Below are 12,413 nucleotides of genomic sequence, written 5' to 3'. Positions count from 1 at the left end.
ATGGACAAAAGTAAATCAAAAATAAAAAAAATGATAGCTGGGTGCACAAGACCCAGGATAAAAATGTGCCCAATCGTGGTAGGTGCACTGGTGCCTGGACTGGAAAAATGGAAAAAATGATAGCATAGAATCCTCAAAATACAGAAACATTCCTACAATGGGACCAGGCCAGGCTCAGGGGGAGAATGGTCCCCCATGTTGTAGAAGGAAGTAGCAGTCCACAAAAATGTCAAAAATTGATTGGCCAAAGAAGAGCCATAAAGACGACAGAGTGGACTACCGAGGATAAGAAAGAAATTTTGTATTGTTACTATTACGCAAAAAGCCCAGAATTTCTAAATATATGATATACAAAACAATTAAGAGAAAAATTGGAGGAAAGAAAAATACTTCCACAGGAAAAACCGTTACAAGCTTCAAATAAAAATTTGCTTTCATTAATACAACAGATTTTTGAAAAACAGTATATAGATCAAATAACTTTGATCTCTTTGAAAAAAGAAGCCTCTGAGGAAGTGAGAAAATATAAACAACAAAACCTAGAGATATTTGAAAAATGTAAAAAAGAAATATGAACATGGGAAAGAGAAAGATTTGATATGGTGCAATATTTATGTAAATGAGAAAGCCAAGTTAACTAATGTGGAGAACGCAGTCTCAAAGATATTCAAAGAAAAGTACAGGCAAAGGCATTCAGATATGGAAAATTTTCACAACAAAAAGACTAAAAGCACAAAGATTCAATGTAGAAAAGACGATTAGTAAAGCATAAGTTAAAGAAATAGAAGCTGAAGTTATGGAGTGCCTGCGAAGTGAAGGATTTAATGTAGAAGGTCTAAAACAGACTACATCACAGCATGACGGAGTGAGTCCCCAGAATAAGGAAAAGCAAGAAGATCAGGAGATGTGTGAAGAAGAAATATGGACAGGGGAAAGGAAACTAGATTTAATATGGTGTAATATTTATGCAAAGGAGAAAGCAAAACTAACCAATACAAAAAGAGCAGCACCAAAAATATTTGAAGAAAAATATAGGGAAAGGAATCCAGATATGGAAAGTTTCACAATAAAAAGATTACTAACACAAAAACATAATGTAAAAAAGACGATTAGTAAAGTATAGGTTAAAGAAATAGAAGCTGAAGTTATGGAGTGCCTGCGAAGTGAAGGATTTAATGTAGAAGGTCTAAAACAGATTACATTACAGCAGGATGGAGTGAGTCCTTAGAATAAGGAAAAGCAAGATCAGGAGACATGTGAAGAAGAAATATGGACAGGGGAAAGGAAAAGAGATTTAATATGGTGCAATATTTATGCAAAGGAAAAAGCAAAACTAACTAATACAAAAAGAGCAGCACCAAAGATATTTGAAGAAAAATATAGGCAAAGGAATCCAGACATGGAAAACTTTACAATACAAAAAAATAAGAAGACTAAGAGGAAAAGTAGAAAAAGAGAAGAGTAATGGAGAAGTCAAAGAAATAGAAATTGAGGTAATGGAACAACTGCAAAGAGGATTCAGTGTAGAAAATCAAATGCAGAAAGCACCACAACAGGATAGAGCAATGGATATCCAAATTATTAAGGGGAAACCAGTGGAACAGGAAGTAACTGGTCAGGTGCCATATCAAGATATTTTGGAGCCTTCCATAGGAAACCAGTATAAACATTCATTTGAAGCTAGACAGCAAGGGAAGGAACAGGAAATTCTGACGCAGTCAATGTTGAGGAGTGATAGGCCAGTGAGTTCCCATATGACAGAACAACAGATGACACAGGATGAAATTGAAGAGAATGTCACAGGAAGATGCTATAGAACTTTCTATAGAATGCTCACAGGAAATGGAAAACATGGGATGTGCCCTCAGTATGGAAGAAAAGAAGTTAAAAGAAGAGTTGCTTGATTTAAAGGAGTACAACAGGTTTCTCTAATGTATTCCTCAACTTCATGGCCCTTTTCCTCCCTATTTACATTGTCCTCTGTAAAGCAACAACAATAAAGCATTTACAATTTTTATAATTCCCCTTACTTCTGTAACAGAAGCCTACCTTCTCATACTGTGATGGTTTCACTTACAAAATGATTCTCTCACGTTTGAATAAAGCTTGCTGGAGTCGCCCAATTACTGACATCATCGAGGCCAGGCAGTGCAGGTACTTTTTTTTTTTTAATCAGTTCCCTCCCCCAAAGTGACATCACCACAGCCGACATCTGATTCTAACTAAAATAATAAGACCCACCCATTCTGTGATGTCATGGCTCCCTTGTCCTTCCCCCAGCCTGAGTGCTCAAATACAAGTACAGGAGGTAAGGTACTTCTTTTTAGCATTGTGTTTCCAGTACGCTGTATTTCCCTGTTGGAACCTTGTGTGACTCTCTTTCTGCATCAGCTTCCCGCGTGGATTTATACTGGTGAGTATGACATTTTTTGTAGAAATACATTGTTTGACAGCAAAGTATCAGTATCTCTTTAATGTGGCATCTTCATTTCTCCTGGCTTTTCTGTCGCTGTGCTGCATAAGTTCACACGTGCATCCAAAAATGTTTAAACATTGCCTGTTTGGGTCCTGCTGACCAAACAACTGTTGTGGATACATGTATGCACTTGGTATTGAACTGTGGCACTTTAGTACTGTACTTTTTTATATTTATTTGCCTTTGCTGCAGCATTCCAGCTGTTCCGCGTGGTGCTGGTTGCCAGTGGCAATTATTACTATAACGTTGTCTTCTTTCCGAAGTTATTTTCTCTAACTTTCCTAAAGAGCAGTACCACTGACTACCTTAAAGATTTCCTGTTCAATATGGGCAGTGGTTGTGCCATCTTGTAATCTGTTCAGTGAGAAGGTGTAATGAAAAAACTTGCTGTCCGTTGTCTGATGCATTAGTCCCACTTCAATCTGCAAATTGGCACTGTTTTACTCCTTTAATGCCCTGTACTTTTTTTTATGTAAATTCCTTTCCTGTGGCGTTCCTTTGCCAGCTGTTCCATGTGGTCTTGGTTGCCAATATCAACTGTTTTTCTTTATGGCCCTGTGATGTCTGAAGTTTTGTGTGTGCATGACTGTGCGATTACGAACTTCCAAGCCATTATTTTACACTCGCTTAGCTGTTTACTTTTTTTTTCTTATTTTATACTCGCTAAACAGCTTAGCGAGTGTAAAGTAATGGCTTAATAGATCGTAACTGCACGCTCACACCGACAAACACTTGATTATGTTGCTGTGCTTCTCCCATCGGTTATTTGTCACCTACACATTTTTTTTATCTAAAATATGTCTATCTGCAGACATAAGGGTAGTGGGTTTGATTCTTGTGTTGTTTGGGCAGTGATTGCAAGTGTGTGGGGAGAGAATGAAGTGTGTGTGTGTATGAATGTAGGAGTGCCTGCATGTGTATATGACAGAGCGAACAGTAAGGGAATGCATGGAGAGTGTGTGTATGAATGTAAAAGTGCCTGCATGTGTGTGAGTGAGCGAACAGTAAAGAAATGCATGGAGAGTGTGTGTATGAATGTAAAAGTGCCTGTGTGTGTGTATGAGAGACCGATCAGTAAAGGAATGCATGGAGAGTCTGTGTATGACTTTTGAAGTGCCTGCATGTGTGTATGAAAGAGCGATCGGTAAAGGAATGCATGGAGTGTGTGTATGACTTTTGAAGTGCCTGCGTGTGTGTATGAGAGAGCGATCAGTAAAGTAAGAAACTCCTGTTCATAAAAAATAAAACGCACCATATTAACACTTTTTATGTGTGCATGTGTGTGCCTTCTGTGGAAGGTCGGGCACTGGGCTGGCAACTCGACACTGTAAAACTCCACTGCCAATCATGAGTGGACAGGTGATCCGCTGTGGCGACCCCTAACTGGGAAAAAGCCGAAAGAAGAAGAAGAATTAACACTTTTTATTTACATGTTGTTGTTTGTCTTTCGGCTTTTTCCGGTAAGGGGTCACCACAGTGGAACTCTGGTCCGCTAATGATTGGCAGTACATTTTTACGAAATGCCGAGGTGCGAGCTGGACGCCCAACCTTCAACAAAGGCATGGCCAGTTACGCACGCATGTCTTTCAAATGCTACCCAACCACGGGGAGGACATGCAGACTCCAGACAGAAGGCACTCCCAAGCCAAGCCAAGAATCGAACGGGAGAACCTCTTGCTGTGAGGTAACAATGCTACCACCGCACCACCGCGGCATACTAACACTTTTTAAATTACTGATCTTAAAACCCTTAGAAAGGCAGTTATCATTTAAAGAGCTACCCATACAAGGGATTGTAATTTACCATGCCTGGGAAACATCTTACTACTTTTGCGTTTCAGTATGGTGACATGTTGTATATTGCCTTAACTTTATTTAGATTTGGTGACCCTTCCTTCCTTGAACATATATTACCATAAAACTCGAGAAATTATGTATTAAATTTGCATTTCAGTTTAATGTCAAAATTATTTGCATATTTGTAAAACTTGGCTTATAGAATCATTGTTTCTGTGTTTTACCACAGGCTGCATCATCAAAGAAAATGTTAACATTCAGAATGCCTGGGATAAAATATATTATACATCTGAAAATTTCTGCAACCGATCTTACAACCCAAATTAAACTCCTGCATCTTCTAAGACCTTTGTGATTAAAAATGTATTTGTTATTCTGTTCTTAGGATTCACCTCCATTTGGTAGTAACCTGCCTTCACATCCATTTTGCTAAAAACAGTAGCACCATTCAACATAATGATAATGTCATCCAAAGTGCTTTCCCTCAGGATGGCTTTATTTACCATACATATATCAATGCTACAGTCATAGTGCAGGTGTGTTTTGGCATAGGCATGGTATGCAATGGCTAGTCATTCACTCCAACATCAAGAACGGACCAGCCATTGTCACAATAGCACAGGCATCGGGTATCCCACAGTTCTATTAATTTAGTTTTGAATGCTTCCAGATTGATTTGCTCCCTAGCTACTCCTGAGATTATACCAGCCTGCTGAATCCAGCTTTGAGAATGCATGTTTTCCTGTGGTTGTCTTGAAACATGGTCTGATAAGTATTAAGCCATCATTCTGACTGTCTCTCAGATAAGAGTTTGGTTAATATATAGTTTGGATTTTAGAGGTAAACAAAGTCCCATTTTAATCATTTCTATATCTTTGAACCAAGTAGAAAGGTTGTTCTTTCATTGATGGGTAGCTACTTGAAGCATTGGAGGAAATAGCAAAGGTGCATATTTGGTTCTGCAAGTAATTCAAATCTACAGATCTTTGTAAAAGTAACAGTACAAGTGTTATTTCTATTTGTGGTAGAGTGAAGAGCTATTAAAGGGAGCCCATGCTCAGTTTTTGGGATAAGTATGTTTATAGCTTTGGTTGTGCACATGCTGGAGGCGAGAAGGTATGAGAGCTTGTAGCATAAATTTAGTTATTTAAGGTTCCACTAATATTATCTGTATGGTTTGTTAATAAGAGAGTAGGGTCCAATGTGATCCTGGATATTTTTTGCTCTGTTACTACAGGCAGCATATTGCCTGATGTGTCAGTTATTGTCAGGTGCAGAGTTTTAGCAAGCTATTATGGGGTGCCAAAGAACATTACATTTGATTTTCTCTGACTAATAATCAGCATATTATCATGTGTGCACTGGCAGATCCTTGCAAAACTTATTCTGAGTTTTTGCATAGGGTGTTAGTGTTTTTACTTGATTTTAACAGCAGATGATAATCAGCATTCATTCCTATATTGAGCTGTGATTTCTTGTGCCACAGATGATGACTTGTAGCTTGCTCAGATATGGTAAGGGACACTCTCCAGTTATTTGCATGTGGGTAAATGCCTGGGTGTCATCCGGTTTGAAAAATATTGAAGAATACTTGCTGCTAATCAAGATTGAGACACATTTCCACCTTGTGTCCCATTCTCTTGTGCCTCATGTGCATGTGTGCAAGGCAATTTAGCCTTGCACTGACAGAGTACATTCTGTGACTTTAAACCAGGTCTGTGTAATGTCATAAATCTGATGTTTCTGTGTTCTCTACAGAGCTTGTGGGTTGTGCAGTTTCTTCTGAATTCCTTCTGATTGTATTTGCATTGCCATTATTTTTGTCACTGTCTTGATGTGAAATCTGCTTTCAATGTGTAATTGTTTTGCTTAGCATATGGTCATCAGTGATTGTGCTACAGCACTTGAAAGCAGTGGTAGCAGCACATCGGTGAGTATATGTGCTTTTTATGCATATGGCTGTGGGTTCTACTACCGCAACCTGTAGATGGATAGGAAATCGTTAAGTTGTACTCTAATGTTGGGTGCTGTAGTTGCGACTGTCTTAGTTTCTTTGGTTTGCCATCCATTCCCTATTGCAATGTTATTTTTTTACTGTAACCTAGGCAATGTATTCGTCAAAGGCAGTAGGCACACAATCTGTAGATGAAACACTAAATTGGACATTGCAATGGATAATTCAGATCTGCCTTATGCAAGATATGCAAGGCAGCAGTTAAGGGACTACACTACAAGGTCAGACCATTGAGATGGCACCATTTTGAGCTTTTACCCTGGGATGCCACTGGAAACGTTCATAGTGTGCCCAGTCAAACTAACCAGGTAAATAACCGGATAACAAAATATTTACTGCAACTTGCTAAGAAAGAGCAAACCTCTACTGGTAGCCAGTAAAGTGAATCAAACCAAACAGCCAGAGAATCATGGAAATTTGTTTATACAGGAAAAAATCTTAATTACATCTGGTAACAGGTCATGTTACATTTCAATATGTTCATTTTATTCAGTAGTAGTGTAGTAACACCGATGTTTGGAAACACAGAAATTTGGTATGCATACTTGCACATTCTGCACGGCAAATGATGCTTAGGTGGTGTATCACTTGCATACTTCTTTGTTGTATTTGCACTAGATACTGCTAGTGTGATGTGCGGGAATAGAAAGATTAAAACATTACCCTGGTATCAGAGGTGGCAGTGCAACATATTCATAGTGGCTTAACATGAGAGTAGCTCTAAGCAAGCACCATGTGAAACCTGAACAAGCACCTAGAATTATTCAGTGCAGCTTCCACACCTTAAGTCTGAAAATTAATTCACATACTCACATGAACAAGAGTAGCTGCATATTGATGGCTAAAGGTGTATGGGCATGTCGGGTGGTTACTACACTGCAAAACTGGTATGTAATGGTGGAGATATTTGGAAGGCATGAACAAACACACAAGTATATTAAAGCCATAGCACCAATTGAACTGGAGGCTGGCAAATAGATTTAGTAAGGGATTTTGTCCATGCACAAATATTTCAACAGTGATTCTTTGCAGTGACATCCATTATCTGATTCAAGGTAAGTTAACCTTGATGTCCTTTATTTTTAAAAAAAAATCAATAAAAAATGTACTTTGTTATAAGTGACTTCTGGACAGAAGAAAAATGAAGGGGAAAATATAGCAATGTGGTTTGTATGTACAAAGACAAATCCAGGGACACTGCAAATGTTTTTTTTTTTTTTTTTTTTTTGCAAACCAACCAGTGGAGTAAAAACATATGAAGCATGCATACCAACACACTTTGCACATGTAAATCTCAATTTTTAACAAGGTGGAAACATGAAGTGATACCTTAACACTTAAATTAATAAAGATCTAAACTGGTTAATAGTATAAATGTTTTATTCTTTAGCTCCTTGGTGCAAGACCTTACTGGATGTGATTGCAGTCAAGTAAGGCCATGGCTATAGTGCAGCAAAAAAATGCCCCCCCCCTAACAAAGGAAATGCTAGAGCAAAGATTAAATTACATGAGTCAAGTACCCTGCTGAGATCTTCCAATCAATAGAATTACCAGGTCAAATTACCCTCAGGACTTTGACAGCTAGAGAAGCTAAGTGTTATGGGGGAGGGGAGAAGTAAATGGACTAGAATTCATTGTCTCACAAATTAGTGCCATTTAAACTAAATTAGAAAAAAGGCAGCAGTAAACAGCACTTTGAGTGTGTTCTGTGGCATTTGAACTGTTTCTGTTTTAAGTAGTCATCCAGCAGCAGGTAATGTTACTTACACTGTTCTGTTTTACTCACTACTTTGTACGCATGCAACATCTATGAAATGACAGGATCTTTAGGCAAACGGAGGCCTGCATGATGTAACATTTTTGAGCCAAACAATGATTTCTGGGATACTGGATGGCAACCTGATTTATCCAAACCACGTCAATATGCCAGCCTCCAGGTGGTCAGAGTCTGGAATTACATATAAAAATATTTACAATCCTGTAAATAATCCCAGAGTGCTGTTAAAGTGTAGGAATCATCATGCCATGATGTTTTAAACATGTTTTTTGAGTCTGTGGGTGCGGTACCCCTTTAATAGACAAAGAGATATAGCAAGATCAATGAAAGAAATAGACTGCAGAAGGTTAATAAAACCCTAAAACTCAGAAGCTTGATAAAACAAATGAACACAGTAATTACCACTGTCCCTAGAGACCCATGCAATATAACAGACGTAAACAGAATATATTACTGTTTTGCTAAATTAATAACTGATAAAGTTCTACCACAGAAACATAGGGTAGCGAGGGAAAAGAGGGGGCAAAAGCGAATACCATCATGGAAATACCGAACAGAGAAAACTATAAAGCAGTTAAGTATCATTGTTAGAAGATTAAAGAAGAGGGAACAGATCAACAAAAATATTAAGAAAGATAGATGTGATAAAAGCAATGCGCAGTATTAGAAGAGACCAGGATCTATTATGCACTATTGGAGATAACAAACTTAAAATTTCAAAACAGGCAGAAAGACTTAGAAGATAAGAAGATAAATATAAGGGGAAAGCACAAAATAACAATTTACTGATGACCCAAAAAGGTTTTATAGAGAAATGGGAAATAAGGTAAAAGGAATTGATAGACCGCCAAAAAAAAGAGGAAGTAGATACATTTTGGAGAAGTATCTATGAAGATCCTGTGGAACATAACAAAGATGCTAAATGGATAGAAGAAGTAAAGGAAATAATAAGACGTTTAAAGGTACAGGATATGAAATGGGATGAAGTAACAACCAGAGAGATTGAATTAAAGTTGAGAAAAGCCTCTAACTGGAAAACCCCAGGCTCAGATGCAGTACCTAACTTTTGGCAAAGTATTAACTTCTTTGCATGATGATTTAGCCATGAGTAAGAACTATTTATATATGCACCCCGAACACACACCACACTGGTTGACAACAGGAAAAACAATGCTCATACTTAAGAGTGAACCTGCAAGCTACCCTAAAAATTATACACCAATAACTTGTCTTCCCACGATGTACAAAATATACACAGGAACTGACCCCGACAGAGTTTATAGTCATTTAGAAGAAAACTCAGTTATGGCAGTAGAACAAAAGGGCAATAAAAGAAAGTCATATGGAACACAGGACCTCTTGTTGTTAAAGTTATAGTGGAGAATTGTAAGAAGGGGAAGAACCTAAGTATGGATTGGCTACAAAAAAGCATTTGATAGTATCCCGCACTCATGGATAAAAGAGTGCTTAAAAATGTATAAGATACACCCTACACTGATTGATTACATTGCGGTAACCATGAAACAGTGGCAGACCACTTTGCAATTAAGCCATGATAAAGGACAGATTATTATCCCAGGGATAAAAATTCAAAGGGGAATGTTTCAGGGTGACTCTCTGTCATCTTTGCTATTCTACCTTGCCATTAACCCATTAAGCTGTTTACTTAACAGCTTAGGCCATGGTTATAATTTGGCTTCTAGAAAACAACAAAGTCTAATGACTTCTCATCTTCTCTTTGTCGATGATTTAAATTGTATAGCTCATCAGATGAGGAACTGAAAGCACAGCTGCAGGTTGTCAAAACTTTTTCAGATGATATTGGAATGTCATTTGGTCTTGAATGTGCAAAAGCAACCTTTAAAAAAGGAAATTTGCAGCACCAGGAAAACATCAGTTTGGGACAAGAATGTGATATAAAAGAACTTGAGCAAGAGGGGTGTGTATAAATACTTGGGAATTGATGAAGGATCAGCAATAAAACATGAACAAATGTGAATAAAGCTTAGTAAGGAGTACTTTTGAAGACTTAAATTAATCCTGAAAACAGCATTGACACCTAGGAACAAGATCCAAGCTATAAATCAATTTGCTCTTCTTGTCCTAACTTATAGTTTTGGAGTGATTGACTGGCCCCAAAAAGTGTTGGACAGATTGGATATTAAAACAAGAAGGATGCTTCATGCTTACCAAATGATTTATAAAAATCAGTTTATACCAAGATTATATATTCCCCGTTGTGAAGGAGGTATGGGTCTCCTTGAAATTGATTACATGTATAGATCTGCAATCGTGGGACTCCACACATATCTACTGACCTCACAAGATCCAAATGTGGTGAAAGTTTTGAAACATGAGGAGACTAAATCTAAGATGACATCTGTGCTTAATTTAGCAGAAGCATATCGATGTCAAGCAGGAATGGAAATCAAACCAGAAGTGGATAAAAAACAGACAGCAACTGAATGTGCTAAAAAACAAAAGAAAGAATATAAGGTGAAGGACCAGGTGAGAAGGCAAGAAATGTGGAAAAAACATAAATATAGTGGCGAGTATAGAAAACATCTGGAACAGCCTCATGTTGATTAAGAACAAATGCAGGAATGGTTAAGGAGAGGTGAATTTACATCAGGAAATGAAAGGTTAATATTGGCAGCCCAAGATAGTGGGCTACGTACATGATGGTTTACTGAGTCCATTGAACATGTGGGAGAAACAGACACATGTAGGTTTTGTGGAACTGAATTGGAAATGGTCACACACCTTATTGATGGTTACGACTCTCTAATGGCAGAGGGACTGTATACTGAAAGGCATAATAATGTGGTGAGATTGTTACACTGGAGATTGTGCAAAGTCTATGGTATTAAAGTGGCTGAAAAACACTGGAAACATGAGCCACAGGGAATCATAGAAAATGAAGTTTACATCACATGGGATCACCCAGTACCAACAGTTCAAAAGATAGATGCTAGAAAACCAGATATAGTGGTTCAAGAAAAGAAGACAAAAGTAGCATTGATCATTGAAATTGCCACACCTAGTGATTACAGTGTCTTGCGTACAGAGAGACACAAAGTCATAAAATACCTTGATTTGCAGGCAGAAATGAGAGCCATGTGGAGGAAAGATACCCAGACAGTTCCAATAGTAGTACGAGCAACTGGTCTTATAAAAATGAATTTACACTCGTATTTAGATATGTTACCAATTCATGTAACACTGTACGAATTGCAGAAGGATTCGTTACTGGGCACATTGCTGGTGCTGCGAAGAGCACTTTTGGCTAACATCAAAGAGTGAAACAATACTAATTTCATGACCTTTAATCGTACTTTGACTTGGGAAGGGCTCCATTCTCGTCATGGTATTAGAAACCCAAAAGACTTGGAGAAATTAAAAACGACAGAAGCTTCTGTTCCCATCCTTCCAACCCTGAATAAAGAGTATATCAGAAAATGAATGAATTAGTAAAGTTTTACATAAGTAAACTTAATGAATTTGACTGCATTCCAGTTCCTCAAGTGCCTCTGTCTGCATCACTGCTGCCTTCTTTTCTTGCTTGCTGCCCGTGATCATTTTTTCATCTTGGCCTTACATGTAGTCATAGCTCTCAACCTTCCATCTCCTAGATGAGGAGCACTACCTCTCTTAATGGGGAACAAATGGGGAAAATGTGGAACACTTACTAACTACCTCATAACAACTTCAGCTAGGAAGCTCACAGAATGGTTAAAATGTGGTAGTTTTGCTTATAGAATGATTCTTTTAATGAGTTCATATGGTTTAGTTCTGAATGTGTGTCAGACCCTTTTAATGTGGAAATTCAAGGAAGATGAACTTTTTAAGACCTCCGTGTAATGAGGTACAGTTGAGAGGTATGTATATATTGCCTCTGTTTCTGTGTTTTTACTGGTTCTTGCATTCTTAGTATAGATATTTTAGGCCTTGCCTTCAGCCTCCCAGTTTGTATAACTGCCAGTCATTCTTCCACTACTCATTTATTTATATATTTATTGCATTTTCTTCCCGGGATGGTCTGACTGGGCAGGAAACCTACGCTTTTCAGAAGAGGCCTGGAGAAACAAGTTCCAAAAATAAGCAATAAAATACACATGTATGATTGTGGCAACTGAATATATAGAAAAACAAAAAGGTTATTGCATGCTAAATACAAAAAAATATTAGATATGAGAAAAATGTATGCGTACAGTACCAATGGAAATTCTGATCAAAACAGAGCAAAGGTTGACTGAAGAGAGAAAGACATGCTATGAAGCAGAGAAGAGGATAGAGAGACTGGTGGAAGAGGATAGAGAGACTGGTGGAAGAGGAGAAATTGGAAGTGT

At 37.9% G+C, this 12,413-nt stretch overlaps 1 protein-coding gene across 1 annotated transcript in view; it reads right to left on the bottom strand.

Annotated features, from left to right (window-relative positions):
- SMPDL3B (sphingomyelin phosphodiesterase acid like 3B) overlaps positions 1–12,413 on the bottom strand; it is a 459,824-nt gene that overhangs the window by 107,265 nt on the left and 340,146 nt on the right. The gene's annotated exons all lie outside the window — the stretch shown is intronic.

The sequence above is a fragment of the Protopterus annectens genome, chromosome 1.part2 (assembly GCF_019279795.1).
Source record: "Protopterus annectens isolate FY-2018-M chromosome 1.part2, PAN1.0, whole genome shotgun sequence".
NCBI classification, from domain to species: domain Eukaryota; kingdom Metazoa; phylum Chordata; order Ceratodontiformes; family Protopteridae; genus Protopterus; species Protopterus annectens.
Note: the sequence above shows the minus strand (reverse complement) of the source record. Positions and strands in the feature narration are given on the sequence as shown.